We start from the raw sequence: 22,038 nt of genomic DNA on the forward strand, positions 1-22,038 counted from the left end.
GTACACCATGAGTGCAGTAAAAGGTAGGTTGGTCTCCCCACGTCCTTGTCCGGGAGCTCTAGGTATGGAAGAACCTGCACAAAGGTGCACAGAATTCTTGCTTCTCCCAAATGGATTACATAATGAGTGTAAGGGACAGTTTCGGGGAGAGGATCCCATAGGAGCCATTACACTTTTTCTGAGAACCTCATCTCCTCCTGTGTGAAATAGGCAAGAACATGAGAAAAATTCTGAAACATTCCACTTTTAAGGAATTGAAACATCAAAACCATCAGTGGAGTTATGTTCTTGAGCAGTTCTCACTTGAGGTTTCACTGGATCTATGGCATATACGACACCCTAGGGATTCACGGTTTCAGTCTTCCAAGTCATCCATATAAACATATACTTTGAATAAAATAAAAACACTGTGTTAATATGTGAGGAGGGCTCTGAGCACAATCTCTCACCCCACTAGCTACCAGATCACTGTTCTTAAGCCCTTCCTCGACAAACATTTTGAAAGTTACACCTGAGGCCTTAATGGTTGGCTTCAATATAACATGTGTACGTGTGTGGGTGAATGGATGGATAGATAGATAGACAGATAGACAGATATATAGGTAGATAGATGATAGATGCATATAAGTGCATATATACATACATAATTTTGCACATAAATCTATGAAGAAGCAAGTGCTGCCTACTCCTTGGTCCTCCCATCTCCACTAGACCTCCAAACCAATCACACCATACACTCTATTGAACCCCTTGCCATGATCTGTCCTGGTTGTTTGACTTTCCATCTACTGCAGCTCTTCCTGGAATATTCTTAAATCTTGTTCAGTCATGGTTTTCTGCAGATCTTGCATTGCCCTCTTATAATGTATCCCCACCAATCCTCCTGGGAACATATGCTCTATTGATTAGACAACCTCTTATCATCTCACCTTGAAGGCTCTTGTAGTTTAAGACTATTTAAAGAAGTTCTATTGACTAATAGAACATTTGAAAGTATGAAGTCAGCAGACTGGACATGGAGGCTGAATATATAGCACATTTTCTGATGGGAGGCAGCTGGACAGAGCAGGGAGAACACAGTCATAGCAATCAGAGGACCTGGGTTAACCTATGGGCCCTGCCCTTACTGGCTATGTGTCCTCAGGCAAGTTGTTTAATCCTTTTGATCCTCTTTTTCTTTATCTGTACACTGAGGGATAATAGTACTTACCTCATAAATCTGCTGTGAAAATTAAATAAGATTATATATATGAAGTGTGGAGCAAAACACCTAGTACATTGTGGTTAGCCAGTAAATGAGCATTTCTTCCTTCTCAGTTACACAAATGTATATCTTCACTGATTATAAAATATAGAAGAAAAGATAAGAGAAAGAGGCTTCTCTAAAACAAGATTCTCTTAAAATACGTCCTAAAGTTATAGCTTCTTGTTTGCAGAAGTCTTCACCAATGATCCATCAAGAAACACATTTCACTCTCTATTCCCGTTGCCTATTGCTACATAGCAAATGGTCCTAAAATTTAGTAACTAAAAATAGCAGCATTTACTTTGCTCAAAAACCTGCCATTTGGGTCAGGATCAGCAGGCATAGCTCAACTCTGATCTACCCAGTATCAGCTGGGGTGGCCCAGAGGCCAGGGGCTGGAATCTTGTGAAGGCTCATTTACCGACATGTTACCAGTTGCTGGCTGCTGTTGGCTGGGACCTCACGTGGGCTTTCCCTAGGGTCTTTTCTTCACAGCATGGTGGCTGGGTTCCAAGGGTGAGTGTTCCAGGAGGATGAGGTGGAAGCTGTATTCTTTTTGTAATTCAACTTCAAAAGTTATATAGCATCACTTCCATCATAGTCACAGTTCCACCGAGGTTCAAGAGGAAGCAACACAGAACCCACCTCACAATGGAGGAGTGTCAAGGTCACATTGTAATAAGAGCATGTGGGAGGGGATATATTGATACAGAAATCTTTGGAAAATGCAATCTGCCACATTCCCCAACCAGATATGGACTTGGAGGAAACTTTCACCTCTGCATTTCTTTGGGGACACACCTTTTGCTTTGTGCAACAATCATGCAGGGCTGTGGCGTCACCTATATTTGAGGTATTTTTTTCCCTGGTGTAGGAGGTGTTCAAAGGTCTATGAGGTATGTCCTCAGTAAAACTGAAATATCTCTTTTTATTTATTTGCTTATAAATATAACACACTTTCCTTTTGGAAAGAAGGAAAGGAGGGAGGGAGGGAAGGAGGGAGGGAGATGTAGAAGTAATATCTATCAAACCATCTCCTAAACAGAATCATGTACCTAGTCCTGTAAACTGATTTCTAAAACTCTTTCCATGGCATAGTGGTCCATTTTATGGATATATTATATGTATTTAACTAATCCCCCATTGATGCAATATCTCCATTGTTTGCAATTTTTTACTACTGTAAAAATACAAGAATTTGCACTTTCTAATAAAACACACTCCAGAACACTTATCTCGGTATTTCCTTAAGCCTTAAATTAAATTGTCTATGAATTTTAAATTAGGTTTTTTTCTTTTTTTTGAAGGAAAGTGTAAGGTTTATGGCCCAACTGCTGTTCCAAAGACTCTGATAACACCCTGATAAGACGTGATAACACCCCACTCTCCTAATTACTTCAAAAACTCGCTTATTGTTAAAATGGCAATTAGTATTTTGTTGCTATATATCTGTACATAACTTTATACTCATATAGCAATATATATAGTTACACATATGTCAGGCATAAGTAGTGCTTTATGTTAATTATTTTATTTGTCAAGCTAGCTGTATGAAGCATGTATTAATAACCTTATCGTACTGATGACAAACAGGCTCACAGAGGTTAAGTTTCATCTTCAAGGACTTCAAAGCCAGCAAGTGGCAGCCCTGGGTATGAACCTCACCCCAGTCCCCTATATGACAAGTATTTCCACTGAAGTGTATATAAAAGACCCCAGGGAAAGCTCACATGAGGTCTCAGAAACAAAATGGAATAACATATTTATACACAAAAGAGTCTTTCATGGCAATTCCTTACTATTCTCCTAAAGTCTTCCAATGGTTCTTTTTATTTATTACTTGATCAATCATGCCCTTTCTGTGTCTACCCTCTTTCTTTGCTCAGGTGAAAGGACATAGCTGATGCTCCTGCTTGACCTTGGCCATATCTTTCACTGGCTTTCTCTAACCTTCAGCCCTGAAACTCATTTTTCTTTCTGTTTCCATCACTGATTCTCTTCCTCTTCACCGCCGCCCTTAGAATGGGGCTTCCAGAAGCCAGTCTTCTCTCTGCCTTCTGTTCCTTTAATACCCACCCTAGGAGAGCTCATCCATTCTCATAGCTTTAAACATCACTGCTATGCTAATGACTCCTAAATTTACATTTCCAGCCCCATGTTCAATCAAGTCAAATCCTCATTAATCACAGAGCTCCTGTTTCCTGTCTACAATTGCCTACTGGACATATTCAGCAGGAATATCTTACTGTCCCTGCACCTTTAAAACAGAACACATCATCTACCCACAAAATTGAATATCCAAACTACCTTTTGTGGCCAATAGCACCACCCTTCCACTTCGTGGGTGGCTCCTGCCAACTGTTTCCACCTAAATTCTGGATAAATACCATAACCTGAATGCTTCCTTTATTAATTTAATTTTCATTGTTATAAAGAGCTAAAGAAAAAAATGAAATGCATGCTTAGCGCTCTTCTTCAAATTGTTAGCTAAATTCTCTCTCTCTCTACAGTAATCAAAACAGTATGGTATTGGCATAAAAGCAGACACATAGATCAACTGAATGAAACAGAGAGCACAGAAATATACCCATACATATACGTCAATTAGCATAGGACTAAGAAGCCAAAGATGATGGGGAAAGGATATTCACTTCAATAAATGGTGTTGGGAAAACTGGATAGTCACATGCAAAAGAATGAAACACCATTCACTAAAAAAAAAAATAAATAAATAAAAGCAAAATGGATTAAATAATTGAACATAAGACCTGAAATCATAAAACTCCTAGAAGAAAACACAGGAGGCAAGCTCATTGACATTGGTCTTGGCAATGAGTTTTTGGATTTGACACCAAAAGCCAAAGGAACAAAAGCAAAAGTAAACAAGCAGGACTACACCAAACTGAAAATCTTCTGCACAGCAAAGGAAATCATCATCAACATGAAAAGGAAACCTATGGAATGGGAGAAAATACTTGCAAACCACATATCCAAAAAGGGGTTAATATCCAAAATATACGAGGACCTCACACAGCTCAATAGCAAAAAAGAAATAACCCAATTAAAAATCGGCAAAGGACCTAAATAAACATTTTTCCAAAGAAGATATACAAATGGCCAACAAGTGCTTGTAAAGGTGTTCAGCAACTCTATTCACCAGGGAAATGCAAATCAAAACCACAATGAGATCTCACCTTACATCTGCTAGGATGTCTCTTATCAAAGAGATTAGAAATAACAAATGCTGATGCATATGCAGATAAAAGGAAACACTTGTGCACTGTTGGTGGGAATGTAAAGTGGAACAGCACTATGGAAAACAGTAAGGAGGTTGCTCAAGAAATTAAAAATAGAACCACCAGCAATCCCACTTCTAAAAATAGAACCACCAGCAATCCCAAAGAAAATGAAATCATCTTGAAAAGGTACCTGTACTCCCATGTTCACAGCAGCGTTACTCACAATACCAAAGTATGGAGACAACCTAAGCATCCAACAGTGGATGAGTTGATAAAGAAAAATGTGGTATATATACAATGGAATATTATTCAGCCTTAAAAAAGAAGGAAATTTTGTATTTGGGATGACATAGATCAACCTGGAGGGCATTATGCTAAGTGAAATAAGCTGGAAAGAAAAACACAAATATCACATGGCATGACTTATTTATATGTGGAATTAAAAAAAAAGTCAAATTCATAGAAATAGAGTGGAAAAGTGGTTGCCAGGGGCTGGGGACTGGGGAAAATAGGGAGAGTTTGGTTGGTAAAAGGGTACAAACCTTCAGTTGTAAGATTAATAAGTTCTGGGGGTCTAATGTATAACATGGAGACTATAGTCCATAGCACTGTGTTGTATAATTGAAATTCACTAAGAGAAAAGAACTTAAACGTTCTCACCAAAAAGAGAAAAAAAAGGACAGGGCTTCCCTGGTGGCGCGGTGGTAAAGAATCCGCCTGCCAATGCAGGGAACACGGGTTCAAGCCCTGGTCCGGGAAGATCCCACATGTTGTGAAGCAACTAAGCCTGTGTGCCACAACTACTGAGCCTGCGTGCCAAAACTACCGAAGCCCGAGCACCTAGAGCCCGTGCTCCTCAAGAGAAGGCAACGCAATGAGAAGCCTGCACACCGCAAGGAAGAGTAGCCCCCACTCTCCACAACTAGAGAAAAGCCCGCACGGAGCAACGAAGACCCAACACAGCCAAAAATAAATAAATAAATTTATTAAAAAAAAGAAGACAAATATGTGAAGTGATGGATATGTTAATTGACATTAATTCCATGCGGTAATCTTTCACAATGTAAAAGAGTATTATGTATATAATATCATCACTTTGTACACTTTAAATGTATTACAATTTTGTCAGTTGTACCTCAGTACAGTTGGAAAATAAATAAGATAAAAATCTGACCTCAGCATATTTCCCCTGTGTTCTTCATTACTCAAAGTCATGTGTTCTACATTTTCATGAAAATAAAATCCTCAGCATTTTTTTTCATACGTCTCTTTTCACCTCCCTGCTCCACAAAAGTAGATAACAGTATTTCAGGGAGAAGTATTCACATCTTCCTTATTTTTATATCACTTAACTGGTATTACGCCATGCTCAATAAGTATTCAAAAAATATTTGTTGAATTGAATGGATTTTCCTAATCACCTTGTAGTGCTTTGAAAATAGAGTTTTTTGTACAAGGAAAAAACAAAAACACTTAGTAGGAGCTTCATAAATATTCATGGATTGATTAGAATTGGCTATAGGTTGGTTTCATAATTCAGGAAAATACGGAAAATAAACTGGCATCAGGCTGGCTTCTCCTTCCAGAAATGAGTGAAGATGAATTATCCCACTGAGTTATATAAGCTGAGTATCTGGCCTGGCATCCACAGAGAAAAGTAAATTAGATTTTTAAAATAGTTTCAGGGTTAACAATGTAAGATGTTATTAGTAACACAAGTAAGGAATCATAATGTAGTCTATGACCTTTATCTTGATGTACTGGAATAAGAGATTTATACATCAGAATGGGATGAACTGTTCATTTTCATCAAGGATTTGGATACAAAGGGCAGAAACTCAAATTGGGAACATTCAGATTTGTCTGAGAATGCACTGCAACTGGGAGAAGGCACTGCAATTTCCCAGAGCTTGTATAAGGCCTTCAGAAACTGAATCAGCCCAGAGGGAGAAGGGCTTTAGGAACAAGAAAGCTACTTTTTACACATAAATATGTAAGTAATAACTAGCAATAAGCTAAAAGGAAATAAAGGAAATCCAAAAACCGCATTGTCAGTTTAATGAGATTTGGGGAAAAAATATGATATTCTTTTAAACTTTGCTTCAATATGACAGGATCTCTTTAACACATTTCTCACTGGATTTAATAGAGGTTAAAGAGATTTAACCAATCTTAACCCAGATTTATTATTATGCAGATTTTATAAACTCACTAGAGATTTCAATACTAGTAATTGTGGAATTAGTAAATCTTCCTTTATGCTTGTTAGTACTCTCTGTAATTTAACAGAGAGTGGGTGTAACCAACACTAAGATTTAATATTTAGAGAGTTATTGAAAAAAAAATGATACGAAAATTTACTCAATGTGTTTAAAACTTAACAAACATTGTCTCAACTCAGGAAAATAAACACGGAATGAAAATAGCCCTAATTGCTTGCTCTACGGCAAGTGTTCAATTTACCAATTTTTAAATGTATTTAATAAATAGATTATTAAATCAAGTGCAATGCTCATTAAAGATCGTATCAATTTAAGGAACTCATCTCAGCTATGATTTATTCAATCTAATACCCCATTGATTAAATGTTCTTCAGATCTTAAAAAGTCCACTTCAGGTTTAATAGGTATCAGGTCAATTTAGAAAAGCATTTAGCATGCATGAAAGCCAATGTGTGAGGAAGTGATTTGTACACTCCATGCTGTAGGGCGCCATAAGTGGGAGTGATGTTGGGAAATAGTGTCCTTAAAATGTTACTTAAAAGCATTTCAGAGAGAAAATACTGCAATTCTGTGGGCTTCTCAAGTGCCTCTAAGTGGGACAGATGGGAGTAAATGACATAACCTGGGAAGAGGGTGGTAGAAGGGAGAAGTTCTCGAGAATAGACCTAGGAATATGACTTTCTAGAATACCTACCTAATGGTTAAAGTGCTTTCTCTGGAAGTCATGTGAATTAGGGCCTTAACCACATCTCATGGGTTCCAGGGATACATTTCAGTCTTCTTAGTATTATGTCCCCAGGACATCTGTATAGAATTACAGCTCTGCAATTTGGAATACATTTTTCTTTGGTAAACTCTGTAATGATGCAATATCATTATTCTAAGATTTGATTCCTGCTTGGTTTCAATTTTTTTGGTGTGATTGTATAGATACAGAATACATTTATAAACCAGGTTCCATTTTGAAACTATATCTTGGATACTGCCTCCAAATTGTGACTCTGTGTTAATGAACAGATAAGAGCATAATATTTTCTACGGAATTATTAAGTCAAAAGTCCCTTGGTAGTGGAAGAGGTAAGTAGAAGAGCTCAGACAGAAGCCTTTCCTTTGCCATTTTAATACTAAAAGAATAATATCTTAGCTCCCATTTATTTAGCAGCTACTAGGTTCTGGACATCATTCTTTTCATATACGATAAACATCCTGAAAGTATTTCTAAATATCTGTATGTTACAGAACAATAAACTGTGATTCGGCAATTAAATGACTTGTCCCAATTAAAACGGCAAGTTGAGGGGCAGAAATGAGATTTGAAATCAAAATGATCTCGCTGTAAAGCCTACGATGTTTCACTACTTCTGTGGAATATCCAGGAGAAATTTGATTTAAACTATGACTTGAATGGCTCCTTTCTTTTTTTTTCCCTGTCACTGTGTTAAGTACTTTGGATACAGAGGTAAAAAGATTAGCATGTCTTCAAGTAAATCACTGTCTTATTGTGGAGACAGTCAAATAAAGAGAAAATCAGCATGCAGCAAGACAAGTTTTTTGAAAGAGAAATCCATGATGCTGTATGACACCCCGAAAGAGCACTGAGCCACACCATACAGGAAAACTCAAGGAAGGTTTCTAAGACTATTAGCTGTGTTTTTGGTAGTACTAAAAAAAAAAAAAAGGAAGAAAGGAAAAGAAAAGATGTTGTGGCAGAAGGAACTAAGCACGCAAAGGCAGGGTGATATGATCCATAATATTTGAAGTATGCATGAAGTCATTCACGTGAATCTGAAAATGCACGGAACATGGCAGGCAGGCAATATCCTTTCCCAGTGCTTAAGAGCAGGAATGCAGGGGCCAAGTTAAACAAATGGAGTAAGGATATTCTTTTCAACAAATGGTGCTAGAACAATAGATGTCCACATAAACAATGTAATTCCTGATCTCAGACTCACTCCTGAGACACACACAAAAATACTTGAGATGGTATATAGAGACCTAATTGTAAAAGTCAGAACTATAGAGCTTATGGAAGAAAATATAGAGAAATACCTTTACAAATTTGGGTAAGGCAAAAATTTCCTAAACAGAGCACAAAAATCATTCATCATAAAAGAAAAATATGATTGATGGGACTTCATCAAAATGAAGGGCATACGCTTATCAAAAAGCATCGTTAAAAAGATAAACTGGCAAATTAAAGACAAGAAGAAAGTTTGCAATATGTAATATTGGACAAGAAAATGGTATCCAGAATATATAAAGAATTTAAAAACATTAATAACAAAAATACAAACAATCCAGCTTTTATTTTATTTTTTTAACATTTTTATTGCAGTATAATTGCTTTACAATGGTGTGTTAGTTTCTACTTTATAACAAAGTGAATCCGTTATACATATACATATATCCCCATATCTCTTCCCTCTTGCACCTCCCTCCCACCCTCCCTATCCCACCCTTCTAGCTGGCCACAAAGCACCGAGCAGATCTCCCTGTGCTGTGCAACTGCTTCCCACTAGCTATCTATTTTACATGTGGTAGTGTATATATGTCCATATACACACTACCACTCTCTCACTTTGTCCCAGCTTACCCTTCCCCCTCCCCGTATCGTCAAGTACATTCTCTAGTAGGTCTGCGTCTTTATTCCTGTCTTGCCCTTAGGTTCTTCACGACCTTTTTTTTTTTTTAGATTCCATATATATGTGTTAGCATACGGTATTTGTTTTTTCTCTTTCTGACTTACTTCACGCTGTATGTCAGACTCTAGGCCAATCCACCTCAATACAAATAACTCAATTTCTTTTTATGGCTGAGTAATATTCCACTGTATATATGTGCCACATCTTCTTTATCCATTTATCCGATGATGGACACTTAGGTTGCTTCCATATCCTGGCTATTGTAAATAGAGCTGCAATGAACATTGTGGTACATGACTCTTTTTGAAGTATGGTTTTCTCAAGATATATGCCCAGTAGTGGGATTGCTGGGTCGTATGGTAGTTCTATTTTTAGTTTTTTAAGGAATCTCCATACTGTTCTCCATAGTGGCTGTATCAATTTACATTCCCAGCAACAGTGTATGAGGATTCCCTTCTCTCCACACCCTCTCCAGCATTTATTGTTTGTAGATTTTTTTTTTTTTTGCGGTACGCAGGCCTCTCACTGTTGTTGCCTCTCCCGTTAGAAGAACAGGCTCCGGACGCGCAGGCTCAGTGGCCATGGCTCATGGGCCCAGCTGCTCCGCGGCATGTGGGATCTTCCCGGACCAGGGCATGAATCCGTGTCCCCTGCATAGGCAGGCGGACTCTCAGCCACTGAGCCACCAGGGAAGCCCTGTTTGTAGATTTTTTGATGATGTCCATTCTGACTGGTGTGAGATGATATCGCATTGTAGTTTTGATTTGCATTTCTCTAATGATTAATGATGTTGAGCATGCTTTCATGTGTTTGTTGGCAATCTGTGTATCTTCTTTGGAAAAATGTCTATTTAGGTCTTCTGCCCATTTCTGGATTGGGTTGTTTGTTTTTTTGTTATTGAGCTGCATGAGCTGCTTGTAAATTTTGGAGATTAATCCTTTGTCAGTTGCTTCATTTGCAAATATTTTCTCCCATTCTGAGGGTTGTCTTTTGGTCAGACAGAACCCTAGGACAAATGGTAAAAGCAAAGGTATACAGACAAAATCACACACAGAAGCATACACATACACACTCACAAAAAGAGAAAAAGGGAAAAACCATATATATACCGTTGCTCCCAAAGTCCACTTTCTCAATTTGGGATGATTCGTTGCCTATTCAGGTATTCCACAGATGCAGGGTACATCAAGTTGACTGTGGAGATTTAATCCTATGCTCCTGAGGCTGCTGGGAGAGATTTCCTTTTCTCTTCTTTGTTCGCACAGCTCCCGGGGTTCAGCTTTGGATTTGGCCCCATCTCTGCGTGTAGGTCGCCTGAGGGCATCTGTTCCTCGCTCAGACAGGACGGGGTTAAAGTAGCAGCTGATTCGGGGGCTCTGGCTCACTCAGGCCGGGGGGAGGGAGGGATACGGATGCAGGGCAAGCCTGTGGAGTCAGAGGCCTGCGTGATGTTGCACCAGCCTGAGGCCCGCCATGCGTTCTCCCAGGGAAGTTGTCCCTGGATCCCGGGACCCTGGCAGTGGCGGGCTGCACAGCCTCCCGGGAGGGGAGGTGTGGATAGTGACCTGTGCTTGCACACAGGCTTCTTGGTGGCTGCAGCAGCAGCCTTAGCATCTCATGCCCGTCTCTGAGGTCCGTGCTGATAGCCACGGCTTGCATGCCCGTCTCTGGTGGTCCTTAAGCGACGCTCTTAATCCCCTCTCCTCTTGTACCAGGTAACACAGAGGCAAGAAAAAGTCTCTTGTCTCTTCGGCAGGTCCAGACCTTTTCTCGGACCCCCTCCCGGCTAGCCGTGGTGCACTAACCCCCTGCAGGCTGTGTTCACGCTGCCAGTCCTCTCCCTGGGATCCAACCGAAGCCTGAACCTCAGCTCCCAGCCCCGCCCGCCCCAGCGGCTGCGCAGACAAGCCTCTCGGGCTGGGGAGTGCCGGTAGGCACCGATCCTCTGTGCGGGAATCTCTCTGCTTTGCCCTCCGTACCCCTGTTGCTGCGCACTCCTCCGCGGCTCCGAAGCTTCCCCGCTCCGCCACCCCCAGTCTCCGCCCGCAAAGGGGCTTCCTAAGGTGTGGAAACCTTTCCTCCTTCATTAGCTCCCTCCCACTGGTGCAGGTCCCATCCCTATTCTTTTGTCTCTGTTTTTTCTTTTGCCCTACCCAGGTACGTGGGGACTTTCTTGCCTTTTGGGAAGTCTGAGGTCTTCTGCCAGCGTTCAGTAGGTGTTCTGTAGTTGTTGTTCCACATGTAGATGTATTTCTGATGTATTTGTGGGGAGGAAGGTGATCTCCGCACCTTACTCTTCTGCCATCTTGAAGCTCCTCCCCCCAATCCAGCTTTTAAAATGGGCAAAAGACTTAGATAAATCACAAAGAAAATGTATGAATGGACAATAAGCTTATGATAAGACACTCAATTAGTCCTCAGGACAATGCTAATTAAAACTAAAATTAAAAAAAAATAATTAACATTCTGGAATAGTTATCATAAAAAAAAATGATAATGTCAATTGCTGTAAAGGAACTGAAGCAACCAGAATGCTCATACACTGCTTGTAGAAATCACTTTGAAAAATCTTTGGTAATTTTTAAAAATTTAGCATACATAGAGCTTATACCACAACAATTCCAATCCCCTATATGTACCCAAAATAAATGACGACATGTATCCACACAAGACTTATGCAAGAAAGTTTAAAGCAGACTTATTTACAATAACCTCAAATTGAATATAGCCATCAATATACTTCGTGGCATATTACTGCAATAGATATTCCTCAGCAACAAAATGAATAAACTACTGATACATACAACACTCCGGATAAATCTCAAGCAATAAACTATGCAAATTCAAAATAAATGATACACTAAAGAATATATACCATCAGAAGGCAATTGCCTCTTTGGAGTTTAGGATGGACACTGACTGGAAATGGTCATGAAGAAATATTCTGGGAAGATGGAAATGTTCTATAACTTGGTTTGGGTAGCAGTTACAAGGTATATAGTCAGAACTCATCAAACTTAGATATTAACAATACAATTTTTAAAATTATAGCTCAATCTTAAAAAGCGGTCTTCAGAAGCCATAATAAGATCCCTTCTTAAATTTTCTCACTGGGACATAGTGAACAATACAGGAGAATGAAGACAGAGACAGATTTTAAGTTTTTCATCCTGAAGGAGTAGCACACTGGTAGGCTTTCCAGTTAGAATGTACAATATGTTCTATACCTCACTCAATATTTTAATCCATTGGATAGAGAAGTAAGCCATGCATTTTGCTCTTCTGAAATAACGGAAGTTAGAGATCAAAATAATTCAATGTGAAGAAGGCAGATGAGATTTCAGAAGGCTTAGACATTTGAGTCCCAAGTCAGTAATGGTATATGTGACTTCGGTCAAGTCCATGGACCATTTTGGAGCTCAGTTTTCCAATGTGGTCATGTGTGTGTGTTGGTGGTAGTGGTGGGGATTGCAATATCTAGTGATGGACACATATTTTTTGAAAGTAATATAATGAGAGAGGGGAGTGCAAGGAAGAGAGTTTAATAGCAAAAGCCCAGAGAATCAGAAAGTGACCTCTTTTAATTCTAAGATGCATTAAGACACTGACTGGCCAAAGAACATTGCTAGCATGCTCTGATATTAGTAATCTGGAATTAAATTCCCCACGTGAGGGCTCAATATGTGGGGCTGAGATGTCAGAGGCCGAAGTGTCAGGAGAGGCCTTCCAGGGGTTGGGGAAGCAAGAAAAAAACCCTCTCTAAAGGCCATGAATGATATAAATAAAAAGCTGAACATTTAGAGTCAGGATAACTGATTTTGAAATACTCATGTGCATATACTTCGTACGCATATACTTTGCATGAAAGATACACACACACACACACACACACACACACACACATACACGCACACAAATACACATACTAAATATATACTCTATATCTGTAACCTTGTGTTAAGAATGCTTGAAAATTGGGGTCAGAAAAGTATCAATTTAGTGTACTAGATTTTCACACACATACTTGGCGCGATGGGTACAGGAACACAAACACAGGGGTAGCTTGCTAAAGATTGTGCGGAGGGATAATGTTTTAAAATATTAATCAGTCGGCTTCCCTGGTGGCGCAGTGGTTGGGAGTCCACCTGCCAATGCGGGGGACACGGGTTCGTGCCCTGGTCCAGGAGGATCCCACGTGCCACGGAGCGGCTGGGCCCGTGGGCCATGGTCGTTGGGCCTGCGCGTCCGGAGCCTGTGCTCCATGGCGGGAGAGGCCACGGCGGTGAGAGGCCCACGTACCGCCAAAAACAAACAAACAAACAAACAAAAAAACCCAAAAAAGTATTAATCAGTGAGATTTGAATTTCATAAATATTAATAGTAGTTACTTGAGTCCTTATGAATCATGATTGTTATGTATCTATTAAATGATAAATTTTAGTACTTTCCCCTTGCATAGCTTGTTATAAGAACCTATGAATCTAAGGAGTAGTTTGCTTTGTAAAATTCTCCCCTAGGAAGTTGACTGTATTATTTTGGTTGTATCATTAGTGCCCACAACCAAAAGCATATCACTCTTCTGCTTTAGGCACTGAGGAAAGTTTTTCAAGGCCATTCCATGGCTCACAATCCACTGAGTGTCACAGGCTCATGAGGACATCCCACATCAACAAGTATCCATGATTTGTTTCTGAATATTTAATGAGCTACCATGTTCAAATACTGCTAAGGAAAGTAAAATACAAACATTTATGTGCATGGTGCTTCACAAAGACCTGAAATTTCTGCATGTTATTAGAATTTCCCAATAGTTTGTCAAATGACAAGGCAGGTATTATTACCCCTATTTGACAGTTAAGGAAACTGAGGCTCAGAGGCTTCATAATTTGACAAATGAAACCCAGGTACTAATAATAGGCATGACAGAAATGTGTCCTTGGTCTTCTGTTTTAATAGTAAAGGACTTTTCACAGCCCCAAATTATCTGACTTCCATCTTATTTCTAGAATCTTATATACTTTTTGCTATAAAAGCCACAGAGCTTATCTTTCACATGAAGAGTAACAATGACTCTTGTCCTTGATTTCAAGCTGCTAAACTTTAACAGGCTAGGGAAAGAGACTTCAGAATTTAAGACAAAGAAACCTGGAGGAAAAGTAGAAGCAATACAAGTAAGCCTCGTTATCCCTAGCTAATGCTCTTTTAAAAGATATCAGCCAAAAGGATTTCTGGGGGGAAGAAAGGAGAAACCATCACTCAGAGGACATAATAATCTTAATTGAAATCAGAAAACCTTCAAATTTCTCTGTGTATAAATGTGTGTGCTGTAATAGTGAACATTTATAATCCCTTTGGGATTTTTAAAATTCTGGACAGCACTTTATCCTTTTTCTTCCTTTTTCATTGGAGGGAGTAGGGTGAAGGAATTTGTTGGGAATCAGCATTCCTGAACCATCCTCTGTTCCTTGACAGTTTTCTTCATGGTATATCACTGGGTTCACTGGAACCCAGGATCTTGGAGGAGTGCAATGACTTGGTATTTTAGCTGAGGAAACAAGATGGCTGCAGGTATCCAAGAATTCCTTTGGAGAGTAGAAATGAATTTAAAATTCTTCAACTCAACACAGTAAAAATAGAGATGAGGATGCGAAGGAGAGATGGCTCTGCTATCAATCAGCTCACAACATCCTTTGGAGGAACAATTATAAAATACAATTATAATGGTGACATCCTTAAATAGAGCCCATCCATGGAGGCTTCTATCCTCTTCTGCTCTCAAGCATCTGATTAAAAGGTGGTATCTCCAGAGCATAACCATATTAGGGAAAGTTATTGATATAATTCTCCAACCACAGGCATGGAAGGATGGCACAGCCCGGGTGAGACACTTTTCCTACATTGTCCCTGATGGTTCAATTCTTTAAAATGATGATCATTACTCTTAACTCCTCCCTAAGAGAGTGGCAAGATGTGGGGTCTTCACAGCTTCAAAAGAAAATAGGCTTCCACTTTCAGTGATGTGATGTTGAAGTCATCACCCCCATCCTTATAAGAAAAAGCTGGGGAAACTGAAAACCAATGACTTTGTTGGACTCATCAGAGAAATGAGTTTGTAGAGCAAACCACCAGCCTGAAATTTGGAGACAGAGGTGAATTCAAAGAGTCACAGCCAAGAACTGTTTCCACAGAACAGAAACCACTGGAATCATAAATTGGTAGAAAATCTTAAATGATCATTTTGATGAACGCTTGGAGGGTGAATGTGGCCTAACTTGGGAGTGAGAACCCCCTGGGTTGCTATCTTATGGGGGCTCCACACTTTTGTGTGACTTCCCACCAAGCATCTACAGGAATCGTCACATAGTGAAGGTCTAAAGAGAGCACCTCCTGGAACTGGAAAGAGGAGAGAAAGAATAATCCTGTGAAATATGCCCTGAACCTTCCCTATAACAATGGCTTACTACTGGGGAGGGGAAGATTTTGACAGAATCTTGTCTCAGAATCATGGGGAAGGCATTCCTCTCTCTCCCGAGTCCTCTCTAGACTTCTTTTCTCACCAAATGGGGATGGGTGCTCTAACAGAAGGAACACTTCTGAAGGTCATAGGTCAGAGAAGCAAGCCCACTAAAAGACTGAGATTTAAGTGCATGTTTGTAGGACACTCCTCTTTCCCTGTGCCTTATCACCACAGTAACATGGCTAGAGTACCATAATAGTTTTGCAGACTATAGCTGAAATAGCTGCAAGACACAGATTCTCTCTGAGGAGGAATACTCAAGGAAACCACAGTCAAGAGGGGAGACAACACCAAGAACACTAGTGAATGTGAAGCCTCTGGCACCTATAGGTACAAAAGCATCAAGCAAAGAATAATTCCTAGTCAAATTAACATGAAACTTCATTTTCAGGTCCTCTTTATCTCAGTTTCTATTACTTAATACATCACATCTAGCATTCAACAAACAATTATAAGGCACAGTGAAAGGCAAGGAAAAAAAAAAAACCACAGTCTAAGGAGGTTGTCCATCAAAACCCATCTCAGATATGATACAGATGCTGGAATTATAACACAGAGAATTTTAAATAATTATGATTAATATGTCGAGGGATCTAATGGAAAAAGTATACCACATGAGACAACAGATGAGTAAAGTAAGCACAGAGATGAAAACTTTAAGAACAAATAAAAAGGAAAGTTACTTATATTACATGTTACACTGTAACATGAATAACTAATGCTTTTATGGGCTCATAGTTGACTAGTCACAGTTAAAGCAAAGAATACATGAGTTCGAAGTTAGGTCAACAGAAACTTCCCAAACTGAAATGAAAAGAGAAAAAGTAGTTATAGAAAAGAACAGAACACTCAATAACAATGGGATAATTTCAAAAGATGTAACATACATATAATTATAATACCAGATGAAGGAAGAGAGCATGGAGTGAAAGAAATATGTGAAAATACTGGCAGAGACCTTTCCAAAATTAATGACAGACACCAAATCACAGATCCAGGAAGCTCAGAGAACACTAAGGGGAATAAACACCAAAAGAATCACACACATGCATATCATATTTAAATGAAAACTGAATGCAGAAAACCAAAGGGTAGGACATTTTGAAAATAGCCAGGGGGGAGGTTAATGGGGGACTTACCTATAGAGAAATATTAATAATAATAATGCATCAACATCGGTTTATAAATTATGACAAGCATACCCTACCAATGTAAGATGTTAAGAGCAGAAACTGAGTGTGGGGTATTCAAGAATTGTCTGTACTATCTCCATGACAATTCTGTATATCTGAAAGTGTATTAAAATACAAAGTTTATTTTTAAAAAAAAATGGATGATATTTATTTCTTATCATCATTGTAATATAATTTTAACAACTTTATGGAAAAACAACATGTCTCAACATTGCTCATTTTCTGCTTTCTGTGATCTCTTGATAGATGGAAAGTGTCTCATTTTAATTCTCTGGCAAACACATTCCATCATATGGTCTTGGTTTGCAGAGAAGAAAATGGCTATGGGCAACATTTTGAGATGATTTTAGGTTAGGATTGACAATTACATTTTAAAAAGTGACTAATAAAACGAGACTTTTAGGATCCCCAATGATGATCCATTCATATTTTTAAAAAGGACAAGGATACCCAGATTGTTAAATAACTTCACCCCAGTAAAACATCTATCAGAACAAGGACCTTAACTCAGTTACCCATTTCTGTCTGTCGTTGTTGATTTTGTTTAGCCAGTACTATTTACATTACTTTAAAATTGTTTAAAAAATGTTGACAAAGTACTCCCATGACATCATAGTATAAAGCCATTATGCATCCTGAAGGAGATAATTCAATGTCAGAACTGTCCATGGATAATCCATCCAGCTCAATATGCATTTACTGTGTGCTTGCCAAGACATCAGGTGGGCAGAGTCAATCTGAAAAGTGGAAAGTACATGAGTAAAAGTAGAACATGATGCCTAGTGTGGACAGAGCCCATACCATATAAACCAGGAGTAGAGAAGTAGGGCTCCTATGTGTCTAATTGGCTCTGTTAGATCCAGCTTATGCCCATTAACCCATTCTCTTAGAAAACGTATCCCAGTTTAGATAATAAATGACGTGCTTGTTCTTTGAAAGGGTCTGGAATGCCATTGTGGAGCTCCAGGAATCAATCCCTGTCTATGGACCTATTCCAAACCATGGTGCTCCAAGTCAGACACTCTGCTCTGAGACTTTCTATTCCTCCACTTCTTTCTGAAGATGTACCATGTAGCATCCCTGCTCTGTTCAACACTTTTGTAGCCACATGACCTTGCTCAAGTTACATAGACTCTGTGTGCCTCAGTTTCCTCATCTATAAGACAGAAATAATACAAGAGTCTTCCTTATAGGGGTCATGCGAAGATTGAACTTAAGTGTGCCTACCACATAATATGTTCAATAAATTTAGTTATTATTATTATCTTTGATTCATGAATTTTTAAATTTTAGATCATTTTTCTGCCTCCCAATTTTGAACATCTCGTTCGTCCCATCATTAGTTGAATTTATCAAAAGCAGAGCAACACATTTTGGAAGAAGGAATTTTAAAAATAATTTACTATTTTTTTATAATGTATTTTTCAAATACGAATGAGTACCTTCTGTGTTCCAAGCACTGTTTTTTTTTTTTTTTTTTTTGGTTTTTTTTGCAGTACGCGGGCCTCTCACTGTTGTGGCCTCTCCCGTTGTGGAGCACAGGCTCCAGACGCACAGGCCCAGCGGCCATGGCTCACGGGCCCAGCCACTCCGTGGCATGTGGGATCCTCCCGGACCGGGGCACGAACCTGCGTCCCCTTCATCAGCAGATGGACTCTCAACGACTGCGCCACCAGGGAAGCCCCCAGGCACTGTTTTGAGTACTGAGACTACAATGGCAAACAAGACCCACAAGGACCCTGCTCTCATGGAACTTTCTTTAAAATGTAGGAGAAGCTGTAGGCTAATTTGACTTTGTGAGTATTAAAAAATGATGTCCCCTTATTGGAGGACACAGCCTCATGAATATACAACTTGGTAGGATGTCAGTGCCTTTCGATGAAAGGAATGGTATCACTTCTTTCTCCAGATGTAGCCCCATGCTAGTCATAGAGCTTATCCACTGGGACTTGGGCTGGGGTTAACACTTTAACACTCTCCACTGAATAATCCTGTGTACAACATAGTGGTTTTAGACCACCAACTGGGGCAGAAAAATGAAGAAAGTGGGTATGCCAGTTTGGTTTCCAGTCAAGAGTAGGGCTAGAGAGGTACACTTGAGAGTTGTTAAAAATAAATAATATTTGTCATAGAACTGGATAGATTGAGAGCATGGAACACATCTGAGGGTACTCTCACATTTAGAGAATCAACAGAAAAGAAGAAAAGCCCAAGGACGGACATCTAGGAAACTGCCAGTAATAAAGAAAGGTTAGAGACTAGAAACTAAAGTGCAAGGGAAAGGTGCATAATGAAGATCCAGCCATGAGCCAGAACCAGTAAGGAACCTGAAAGCTATACTCAAGGCAGTAAAGGATTACTAAACACTGAAGCTCCTATGAGTTCTCTTATTCTCCTGTGTTACCTTGAAAATCATGCTTTGGGAGTCAATGGTTGTTGAGATTTTGCACCACTGGTGAACTCAACTTTACAATGACTGAAATACATAAGATCATACCAAGCAGGAGTCCTGCCTCCTTCTAGAGAATGGAGAAGACTTGGAGGAGTACAGGTTCAAAGGTTGGAGTTCAGTCTTCATCGTGAAGACCTACTAGCATGGATAAATGAGATGAATGATGGAAGCAGCCCATGCTGGGGAGAATCATTGTGGTGAGTATTAGCTAGAGTTCTTGAGAGGGACCCAAGAGTCAAGAGCCAGATAGGTCACATGATAAAAAAGTTAAAAACTGGCATATATAAGATCAAACAAGAGAAAGTCCAGGGTCAGGAAACACACTGGATAAAAGGCAGAACAGTTACCAATTAGCAAGTAAAGCTTGGGTAAGAATTATGAATAGCAGCCATGCCACAAGCAGCTGTTTGATGGGCAAGTTACATAACTTCTGTGTCCCTTAGTTTTCCTCTCTGTAAAATGCAGAGAATAATCACACATAACTCCTAAGGATGCTGTGGGGTGTCCATGGAATAATGCCCAGAAAGCACTTAGAAGATGGTCTCATACTCTGCGTGCACTCAATACATGTTAGCTCTTATTATTTTTTACTCTTGTGCTGCTTTTGTAGACCCTCTGGTGTGTGGTCTGAAGAGCTAATTACAACAGGGAGAATTGGGAATGAGAAAGAATAATTTCAGGCTGGCTGGAAGGTGAGGGTTGAAGCAATATTTTAATCCATATGTGTGTATACACATGCACGTGAGGCCCAGAGATGGGCTCTTTCAGTAAAGCTCCTGGGTGTCTGTGAATTGCCAACAGAATAATCATGCCCCCCTTCCTGAGAGTCCCTCCTTGCTGACCAGCGAATGGCTTCAGTTTACAGTGTCAGGCATCAAGTTCGGACTCACAGACAGCGAGATAAACATGTTTTCCCTTCCAAATGGAATGGTGCTAGGAAACAGGTGCAGACAGGGTAGACAGTGCATTCCCCCAAGCCATCTTCCTGATGTGCTCCATCTGTCCACCTTTTCTGTATTTGTTTATGGTGTGTTAATTGTAACTTTGCTTGTTTTCCCCCAGATGTTTGGACATCCATTAATTAGCACATCCTCTACAACCTATGTGTGAATACTTCCCACCAAGTGAAAGAAGAGGCTGGATTCCGGCTGGAAAGAAACTGCAATTAAGAAAACACAGACACACAGAAACACACACACACACGACAAAACTGTCTTTAGGACACCTTGAGAATGAGACGGGAAGATGGGGAAACATGAGTACTGAGGAGCAGAGATCCAGTGGGGCTCATTTTCAAGCTCACACATCATCAATAAATATTTAGCTGGAGTGTAACTCCAGGATCAAATTAATTCAGAAAGAAAAACAAAACTTAAAAATTAAAGTCTTGTCAGAGTGAAAAAGGAAGGTCTTTACCCTCTAGAGTAAAAATGCCCCAAGTGAGACTTCAAAATGCATTATTTTTCTTGACCTCCCATTCACCATTTTTGTACTGGTTGAGAAGCCATCAAAGTAACTGAAAAATTCAGTGCCAAAAGGGCAATATTGATTTTTAAACAATCAAGCAAGCTATTTGGTTGAGAGCTTATTAAGCTGCCTCAATTTTCCTGGGATGACAAACCTGTCTGAAGAGGCACAGAGAAGAAGGTGAAAGAAGTACTTGGATGCCCTTCCATGGGGACATGCCCAGTGACACACCCCATCCCTCCTACCAGCTTTCCTGAAGATCTGACCTGCCACTGTGGTCAGTCCCATTATATATGGTGCCATTAGTTCCTTTACAAAACAATGGTGCCAACCTCTCTTGGTTCCTGGATATCAGGTAAAACTTTTATTAGATTGCACCCACCTCTTCGGAGCCTACATTTCAAAAAATATTTTAAAGCCAAACTTCCCTTTCCCTGGTCCATGAACTGCCCTTTTTATGGGCAAAGATGCAGTGCCATGCAAAGGGCCAGCCAGCACTACCCAGGGATATTCTTTATCTAGCCCTGGAATATTTCTCTCTAGAAACATAATAATATCTATAAAATCGAATTCCTCAAATCCCAGTAACTATTTTTTAAAATTTTATTTATTTTTGGCTGCATTGGGTCTTCGTTGCTGCGCGCGGGCTTCCTCTAGTTGAGGCTTCCTCTAGTTGAGGGGGCTACTCTTCACTGCGGTGTGTGAGTTTCTCATTGCAGTGACTCTTCTTGTTGCAGAGCACAGGCTCTAGGCACATGGGTTTCAGTAGTTGTGGCACACGGGCTCAGCAGCTATGGCTTGCAGGTTCTAGAGCGCAGGCTCAGTAGTTGTGGTGCATGGGCTTAGTTGCTCCACAACATGTGGGACCTTCCCAGACCAGGCCTCTAACATATGTCTCCTGCATTGGCAGGTGGATTCTTAATCACTGGGTCACCAGGGAAGTTCCAGTAACTAATTTTTAATTTTTAACAGGTCATTTCCCGTTTAGCCAAAACTATAACATGAAACTATGGTGAGTAAACATGACTTTGGTTTTCATCATAATTATTCATCATCATTT

This window comes from Leucopleurus acutus, assembly GCF_964270905.1.
Source record: "Leucopleurus acutus genome assembly, chromosome: 1".
In the NCBI taxonomy this organism is placed as follows: Eukaryota; Metazoa; Chordata; class Mammalia; order Artiodactyla; family Delphinidae; genus Leucopleurus; species Leucopleurus acutus.